Source organism: Oryza brachyantha, chromosome 7, assembly GCF_000231095.2.
Source record: "Oryza brachyantha chromosome 7, ObraRS2, whole genome shotgun sequence".
In the NCBI taxonomy this organism is placed as follows: Eukaryota; Viridiplantae; Streptophyta; class Magnoliopsida; order Poales; family Poaceae; genus Oryza; species Oryza brachyantha.
The window spans coordinates 12,410,851-12,421,025 of record NC_023169.2 but is presented as its reverse complement, the minus strand read 5'-3'; positions in this window follow the sequence as shown (position 1 = coordinate 12,421,025).

Sequence of the window (10,175 nt, the reverse complement as noted above, 5' to 3'; positions counted from 1 at the left end):
TTCAATACAACATTTATAGAAATTAGAGTTAAATTTTACAAATGAAAAGTCTTGAAAAAATATAATATATGGGTAGAACTTTTATATATGTGTTTTTAATTATCTAAAAGTAATGGCTGTAATATAAACTATAATAAAAAAATCTAAAAGTCAACTCCAAAGTTAAGTTTTAAAATTCTAATTTTAGATTATACGAATAGTATCGGTCCGTACCCACTTTTCACCCCTCCATATAGGACCTTACAGGCTAATAATACCATGTATCTTTAGATGATGGTTGTATATCAAATATGATTATATTTCTAGTGTTTAATAGCCCTTCTGTAAAATCGTGTCTCCTGATTTTCTCTCGTTTGGTTATCACAGCAAAATTGCAACAATAATTTCGTGTTACTAACATCAACGTCCGTAGTGTATGTTAAATATATTGGTGCTATAGATTGGATCGACCATAAACTTCTCCCATTTAACATAGTGATTTTTGTCCATAGATAAACATGAGACTTGGAGTACCAAGTGTTCAAGACTTCAAGTTGTATACTAAGAGAATGTTCGTTTTTGGTAGCCAATTAAGGAATTATAGTGGGCACGCCTCATAAGTTCTTAAACGACACATCTAGCAAAAGCATTTTTCATCAGCATCAACCTTTTAACTTTATCATATTTATTTTATTTTTCCAGAGTCTTAAATAATTATTATGAACTTAGTTTCATTAGGACCAGCCAAGGCACTTGTGTTCTTTTACAACCCTATTTAATCCTTAAAGAAATTTAGCTCAAAAATCTATGAAAGTTTAGCTTCAACCCATTTAAACCCAACCATTAAATTTTATAGACAAAAAAGTTGAGCCATTAGAGCATTCCTAACAACTCATCTAAATTTATCATCTTGATCTTAAAAAAATATATCTCTTTGTACTCCAACATGTCATCCTTATATGACATCCTCCGCATCTCTTTGGAATATGAGGAGAAAACGTCTAAATATAGTTTTTCTCTCTTCTTATATGGATGACATCAAAATATAGAAGATGAGATAGATGCTCTGTTGGAGCTAAACTTTTACTTTTCCTTGTCTATATTTTAAAATAAAGAATGGAATAACTGATCTGCTAGGATACTCTTACCAACCCTAAGTTTTATCCATCATCCCTCAGCGTGGTCGGACACAATATATTATTTATCAAATTCAAGAGGCTAAGCAATAGTTCTTAAAAATTCTAGGTCCGCACAAAATTGTATAGGAAAATCTACCAATTTATCATAACCGATAATTTGGGTAACAACTACGACGATCATCTCATCGACCGAATATACAAAGTGGCTAACATATGAACCCTAACAGATAGGTTCTACGTGCCAATAACCACGACACCTATCCTACATTAACATTAGAGGATCTCAATCCTCGCCGACCCTCTCCCATCTGAGCTAGCTTAACAGCAGATGCATCTGTATAGGAGTATTTAATAATGTGATAGTACACCAACGTGCAGTGGTGTAGGTTAATTAGTTAGCACTGTACAGTACATCAACGGATCCTTTGATACGGGCCCCATAAGTTTGGCATTCAAAGCTCGCGTGAGGTTGTTTGAAATTTGGGTTTGTATTCAATCATGTTTCGACTGTGCATATACGAATCAACGAATGCATGGTTAGTCCTCAATTACATTTTTGGCTTAAAACAATTCAATATCTAAGTCTAGGTATATTACAATATGCAATATGAGATATCTATACTTTTATAATAAGAAGCATTGGTAGGTAGTGAATTTGCTAGCCACGCCACCACTGGCTCCTTATTAAGAATGATGGTAGAACTGACTTGTTAACCATCACTCACTGACACTACTTTTTATGGGAAGAAAAAAACTATGGGACCTATGAACTCATGTGTAAGTATAAAATATATATAACAATAAAGGGATAATATATACACAAAATAATGGTAATAACATGTTAATAATAATTTATGTTTATAAAATTCAATTGCAGCACATAAGCAAATATGCCACACCATCCATTTCGTATTGTAAAATATTTTAGATATACTTACATTTATTCATCGATCAAAGTATATTATTTTTTATATATTTAGATTTATCAGTATTCATATAAATCCAATCAAAAAGTTTTTCATAAAATGGAGGTAGTTGGTAATAAAAAAAATTTGCTATCCATTTCATACGTACAACACTACAGTGGGTATGTTGATCTGCTACTGAAAGCACCATACTAAACTAGGAATCGAGCTAACTTAATCGGTATGCTTAAAGATAAAGATAGCAGGTACAGTGAGCAACACAATTTTCAATCATAGATAGTAAAACTGTGCGACTGTGCCATTACAGCTCAGCATATTAATGCACCAATTTCATACGCAAATAACTATAATAGAGGCTGTATATTTCATGAAACCCCTAAAAAGGAATTAAGATGTATACATTCTCTCTGCTGTCTCGTACTCTCGTGGAGGGCCGGGGTCCGGGGGTATATTAAATGTTCCACATGCAAGAAACGAGCTACGTACATTTTTTTTTAAAAAAAAGAATCAAGATGGATACAATCTCTCTGCTGTTACATAATATAGAGAAGTGGTTTCTATTTGCTTAATAATTACTATTTCTCATGTTGCCAAAAGTGATAGATGACCTAGATACTTTTTCAAGTACAGCAAGGTGAATTCCATCACACATCAACATTATTTGGTAATGCTTCATTCGTGGCAAAATAACTCCATCATTTTAATTCAAAACTTACAAAGACAAAACACAAAGTTATTTTTGAGATGGAGTGTGCAAAAATAACGAGTACATTTGTCCTCGCCGACGAGCCCAGCGGCTGTGCCACAGGGATGGCCGGGGCCTAGGGTCCGTCGATTAATTCAGAGAACAACACATCGTACTTGGGTGGACCAAATGTCCGATGAGCCAGGGAGGCTGACAAATATGCAACATTGTAGATGGCTCACGTACGTGACCGCTATGCAGTGCAGCGATCTCTGTAAACCTGCATAGATGGCTTTGCCCAAGATCCACCGTGTTGATTGTTGAACCCCAAGCATTTCTAACGTGTGCTCTGTTTGTGGAAAAAACTTGATCGCTAGTGGCTGCGGGAACCCTTTGGAATATGGTAGTAGTACAGTAAAATTTAACCATGTATTTTTATAAGATATTTTAAGATACTCTCAAATGATTTTGAGCCGTCAATCGTTTTGAATCCAGTGGATCTGATTTTATTATATAACTCTACAATAAAAATTCTATAAAGTTAAAATTAAAACTAAGATATATAACTCTGCGATAAATTTATGTGTCATATATGATTCTAGAATAGATAAATTGATAAATATCTTACAAAGCTTCAAATAAAATATTTAATATACTTATAAAAGTAGATTTTTTAAGGTACCCTCAAATAATTATGAGTCATTCGTTGCTTTAGATCTAACAGATCTGATTTTATTATAATACGCCGGTAGTAGAAATTCTTCTTAATTACATGTCCTTTCCTTTGATCAAAAGATGCAGCGGCCGAGCATTTTGGGATGTATATTTTCACTATATTCCAGTGAGTTGTCACCTGAAGAAACCATTAAGGCCTGATTTAGTTCTCAATTTTTTCTTCTAAAAGCATCACATTAAATCTTTATATACATGCATGGAATACTAAATGTAGATAAATAAAAAACTAATTACACAGTTAGGGGGCAAATCGCGTGATGAATCTTTTGAGCCTAGTTAGTTCATGATTAGCCGTAAATTCTATAATAATCCACATGTGCCAATTAATGACAGATTAATTAGACTCAAAAGATTCGTCTTGTGGTTTCTAGGCGAGTTATGAAATTAGTTTTTTATTCGTGTCTGAACAACTCTTTCAACATCCGGCCATATATTCAATGTGACACCTAAAAATTTTCATTCACGAACTAAACACACCCTAAGTTTAGGATTTACCTGCTCAATTATTACAGTTTCTCAAAAACAGTTGGCTGCCAAAGTGTTACCTAGCGAAAGAAGCCATTCTCACTCTCGGTTTCTCCGTCTGTCCGTCTCGTAGCGGCTGTTGGGATCATCACTGTAATCGGTCAGCTGGATGCTCGATCTCATCTGCCGGACAATGTGCTTACAGTTTAGCACGATGATGATTAATTAATTACACCCACGGATCAGAAAACTAAATCAGCTGGCAGTAATGAAGACGCATCTCGTTTTGGCCGGTTAAACTATGCTCCTACTACTACTGTACAACTGTCACGTCCAGACAAAACGGAACAGAAGATAGAGCAAAGATTAATACTCCGTCCATTTCACAATGTAATACTTTCTAGTCTTACCTAAATTTATATGGATACTAATAAATCTAGACATATATATAAATTATATACATTCATCAATTGATGAATTTAGACAAAACTAAAAATTCTTACAATATGAAACGGAAGTATTAGTATATAAAGAAACCTCTGCCGGCAGGTGAATCTTGTACTGCGTCCGTCCACGGTGGTCGATGCAAATGGTGCTGTGGATCTGCTTCTCACGATCTGATCTGATCAAGTGTAAATCTATACTAGTTGGTGGCAGCAGCAGCAGCATGGGGATGCATGGTTGTGAATTTCATTTCAGCCTAGCCTTCCAGGTGAGTGGCGCAGAGAAAGAGAAGAAAATATACTCCTATTACCAATTTTATTGTCACTGAGAAAGAACCAATATATATTATATTTTTCAGTACAAAGTTTGATATAACTAGTTATTTTGTATCTCGAAACACTAAAATTTTAAACATAAATTTTAGCGCATCGATGTACCTTTTCAAAGATAATAAAAACTATCCTGTTCTTATACGGTAAACCTGAGCAGTATATGGTTGCTGAGTTGTGTGATTTTTTTTTTTTTGGTTATGCCGGCCGGTTGCTGCCGGGAGAGATGTCGCATCGCATGCATGGTTACTGTGAAAGTGTGAGGTGTTGGGCAAATGCACGGTTGGGCTCCGGGACCCGGTCGCGATACCGCACGAATGCACGATGTATATGGGCAGCGGCAGTCGTCATCGACGACTTCGAAGCAGATTGAAAGACTATTCTGCATGTCGCTGTCCCGTACACTACCCCCTCCATTAGTTTTAGATAGTAGGATATTTTTGTTTTATCCGAATTCGATCATCTATAAATTATTATATAGTAGGTATATTAGTATTTATATAATATAGAAAACATAAATATCTTATAATTTAGAACATAAGTAATATTCCATATCCTTATAGAACGAAAGTTTCCCTACTTATTATATACTACTATTATTGATGAAGTAGGGCGTTGAATGGGAGCTTTAAAAGAAAGAAAATATAAAGGGCGTTGAGTGTTGCTTCCATTTTATCGTCGATTCATGAGAAGAGGTGGACCTGGCCTATTTCGTCTTGCGCTAGATTTAGGCTACTGAGTTCAAAAAACTTTTTTTAAAAACATCGCATCAGATCTCTCGACATCTAAATAAACTATTAAATATACATGAACAATAAAACTAATTATACAGTCATGGGGAAAATTGTGAAACGAATCTTTTAAGTCTAATTAGTACATGATTAGCCATAAGTGCTACAGTAACTAAAATGTGCTAATGATGTATTAATTAGACTCAAAAGATTCGTCTCGTGGTTTGCAGACGGAATCTGAAATTTGTTTTATATTTAGACTACATTTAATACTTTAAATATGTGATTGTACGCGTTAACGTAACTTCTCTCCCAAAAAATTTTCTGGGCCTTACCATGGTAAAAAGATGCCTAATTTTCAGCTCTAAGGCATCAGCCAACTTATCCTGGTTAAGTGGGGGACAAGGGTACTGTTTAGTATGAACTTAAGCTGAGCTACTCCCTCGATTTTATATTAGTAAACTCGTTTCTTTTGGTTAAATGCTTCTATATATCTTTTAAAACTAAATAATTTTATTTTAAGTTATAATAGTTAATATTTAATCAATCGTACCTAATGACTTAATATATTTTTCGTACCACAATTATCTTAGCTCAGATAGTTGAATGGAATGTATCTACCTAGCATATTGTCCTACAACAAGATTTTAATTAAAGAAAATGGTCATTAACCCATATTAATATTATGGTTTATATATATATATAGCTCTAAAGTATTATTATTTTATATAAAATAGAAATTAAGTTCGTGGAGAATGGTCCATATATTGGTCCTCAACCACTTTTTAAAAACGATAAGAGTTGGTGGTGGGGTGACAGTATATTCACCACCACCATAAGAAGTATAGATATGAGTGAAGAGAGAAAGGGAGACAGTTCATGGAAGTCTAGGTTTAAAGATCATCCATGTTTTGACGGTGACATCTCAAGAGACCATGAGGGGGGTCTCACTAAGTCACTGAGAGTGCTCTGGTGACTCAGACGTTGTTAAGTGCCATATGATGTGAGAGGAAGGAGTCTGAGTGGGAGAGTTAGATAAGAGGGACTAGCGTTATATAGAACGAAAATTACTAGGTACAACCTTATGTATATGCTAATGTTGTCTATGCACACGGAATCTCAATCTTTACACACGAATATATTAGAGATCGTTTGGTTGCTGTCCTCGCCTAGAGACGGTTCCTCAGGTAGGTCGATCCGACCACAAGCGACCAAAATTGAACGCTTGAGAACGAAGCCTGAGCCAGACGCAAATACAAGGACATTAAACAAACAACCTCTTACTCCCTCCGTCCAAAAGTAAGAGCGAGATTTACACCCGTGCTACACGGATGGACACGGGGCAATGACACTTAGGATTAACACCCGTGCCCGGCTGGTAGCCATCCAAAGCTAAACTCCATTCTTCATTTCTTCTTCTACTTCTTCTTCGATCGAGAGTGAACCGGCTGGTAAGCAAAGTGCCCTATACCCACACGATAATTAAAACTAGACGTTTTTTTTGCGAGCTAACGATCACAAGCGTCGCCGTGTCCGTCGCCGAACGATAATACTACTACCGATGCACTCCTTTTGCAGGATGAAGATGATAGATTATTTGATTTGTATGGTAGCTATTTTATAATATAAATATAAAATTAATTACTACAAAATTGACATTTCACTTTAGACATGTGAGAGATGATCTATTTTTATATAGAATCATCTTGAAAAAAAACATAGGAGTTTGAGAATATACGTGCAAACATAAATAAATAATTTCTGCAAAAGATAGGACGCTACCACTGATAAGCATGAACCGAGGAGCAATGGACCTTCGCATTATGCTACCGCGTTATTTATTTTTTTTGCAGGTACGTACCCACCAACTTTCCGTAGCCGAAGACAGAGGCGGAACTAGGAACTAATCAAATATGAGCTGAGTTAGCATATACTTTATCATTTATAAAATTTATATGATGAATTAATAAGATATAAGCGAGATTATACAGCTAAGGCTAAGGCTTACCTGCCCTATCCTTGATTCGGCCTCTAGAAGAAAAGACAAGGGAAGATTAAGAATACGTGACTTTTATTTTTCTTTGACATATTGGATCCACGTGTTAGCTAACAAGTCGAAAGAGAAGTTGAAGCTTGGCCCGAAAAGGGGATCGAGGAAAACCGCGGCCATTTCAGCGTGTAGATCTCTGCGTCCAACCCCAGTACTCCTGCGGTCCTGCCCTGAGACAGATGCGCGGGAAAAAAAAAAGGAAAGGCGCGGAGAGCTTGCTAACTCCGACTCGTCAAGGGCCATCTGGAACGCCACGGCAGGCACGATCCGGAGAGGAGAAAAACCGAGGCCGCCTCGGAGGCGCCACGCCGTATATACGGCGCCATTCGTTCGAGCGCAACCGCCGCACGCACGCACGCACTTCTCGGCTAAAAACTCTACTATACATACTAACACGAGCGGCGCGGCGCGGCGCGTCGTCAACCTCGCCCCCTCCGGGTTTCGCCACCAACGCTGCTGCTGCTGCTGCTGCTGCTGCTACTGCTCCACTACAAACTGTTGCTCTTGCCTTTCCCCGTTAATTAGCTTTTAGTAGCTTTCGCAGGTGTGTCTCGTTTGTGTGTTGCAGTCATGTTGGTGTCGTGGCTGTCTGTGGCCTGCAGGCTGCAGGGGGCTGGGCTGAGGAGGCATCTCGTGAGCTGGAGTTGTGAATCTTTTTCACCCAGACACATGGTGCAGACGCACGGACGTACAGCGCAGCGCAGAACGATCAGCGGAGAAAAAGATGAGCGAGCGGTGCGAGTGACAGTACATGCAGCTGCTGTAGGTAGGCGGAGCTAGAAAATTAGTTCATCATTGAAGACATAATACACTAATCTAATTTAATTTTTAGTATCATCTAAGCTGCCTAAATAATATAACAATGGATTTTGTCAGAGGTCATCGGGGTCGGTTGACCCCGGCCATTGTACTGTAGCTCCGTCCCTGTTCCAAGTGCTTATAATCCTGTTTTAGCGTGGCTCGGTTAGGACACTCACAGTAGGAGCTACACCCCTATATGCCACGTAGATAAAACTCCTCCTGAGACCACTTGTTTTACCGTGCAAGCCACATGAAATGGGGCCCACCTCTCTCCTCTCTCTCCCAGCTCGTTCCTCTCTCTCACCGAGTCCCCAGCAGGCAGTAGTTCTCTACTCTCTCTCTTCCAGATCCAACCAGCGCTCGAGGCGGTGGCGGCGGCGGGAGTGGGGCGGGCGTCAGGGCGCCAGGACACGCTGGAACTCAGCGGATGGGCCACGCGGGAGCGCGGAGGGTCACGGGCCGTACCGAACGCCCGGGCGCGGCAGGCGTTGGGGCGCGCTGGTTGCCGAAGCTCGCGACGACGGCAACGGCACGGAGCTCGCGAGGAGGACGATGCTGGTGCGGGAGGGCATGGGTGCTAGGGAACACGACGGGGACGCGAGCTCTCCAGTGCGTCACTCAACGATTCTTTGCTCCTCTCGAGGCAGAGGTGCGCGGCTCTTCACGGGGGTGCGCGGAGCTTCGCTGACCGGCTGAAAAGCAATCTCTCTCCGTCGTGGCGGCTGAGGATCCACGCCACGCAAGCCGACTGTGAATGCCCTTAGGGCATGCACTATGCTCCGACGTGGCGGGTGGCTCTAGCGCACCACGTCAGAGCCGGACTGCCACGTCACCATACACCGCACCCCTGCGGAGGCACGCGTGACCCGCAGAGTCCACGGGAGCTTGGTCAGAAAGCGTCAGAAAAGCATGGGAGAAAGAGAGGTCGCGAGGTCGCCTAGCGCTGCGAGGTTGCCGTAGCTCGCGAGGTCGCCCAGCGCTGCCGACGACCGACGTTGCCCGTCGCCGCCGAGGTCGCCCCGTCGCCGCCTTACCTTCCTCCGCCGCCGCCGGCCTCCTTCCGATGTTGCCCTCCCACGATCCGGAGCCGCCCGGCTTAGATCCGGCGCGTCCGGCTTCCCTTCGCCACTAGGACCACGTGCGCCGAGCTCTCCGCCGCCGGCGCGGGCGAAACGAGAGAGTGTGAAAGAGAGGGCGAAGAGAGAGCAAGCGAAGAGACGTGAGAGAGAGAGGAAAGTGAGGAGAGAGAACACGCCAGAAAAAAGTATGTTTTTGTGGGACCCACGTTAAGCATCTAGCACTCTAAGAGGAGTGGTTTTATTCCACGTGACACTTGGTTTTTTCTTAGAACCACTCCATAAGAATCCTTGCACTGCGTATGCCCTTAGGCAAAGGGCCGGCTTGTTATTAGGACGTGGTCAGGCCAGCTAATTGCAAAGTGACATTGCAGCACAGGCACAGGCACAGCACAACCCCGTGTGTGTGTTTGTGGGTGCGGACCAGTGCCCGTGCGTCGACAGGGGTCAAGGCCGTTACAAATGAAAATGTGCGACAATTTAACAGTGGGTTTTCTTATATTCAGACGCGTGAATATCCGCATAAATTTGTAGATTTCCATTCGCCTAAAATCACGCCTAAATTTTCGGTGCTATGCAATGTATAGCTTGAGTCCATTGTAGTCGCAATTTTGCTGTCATATATTAAATGATTTTATTTTATCTAAGTTTTAATATTTTTCCATGCAATTTCGTAATTGCTCATGTGTCGTAACTTTATTTCATGTTTAGGTTAGAAAAAAATTATTATTCAAGTTTTTTAGAAAAATATTTATAATAATTTGACTTTTTTTAAAAAATAGTAAGTAATATGGGAGCGAGGAGAAGCATTGGAT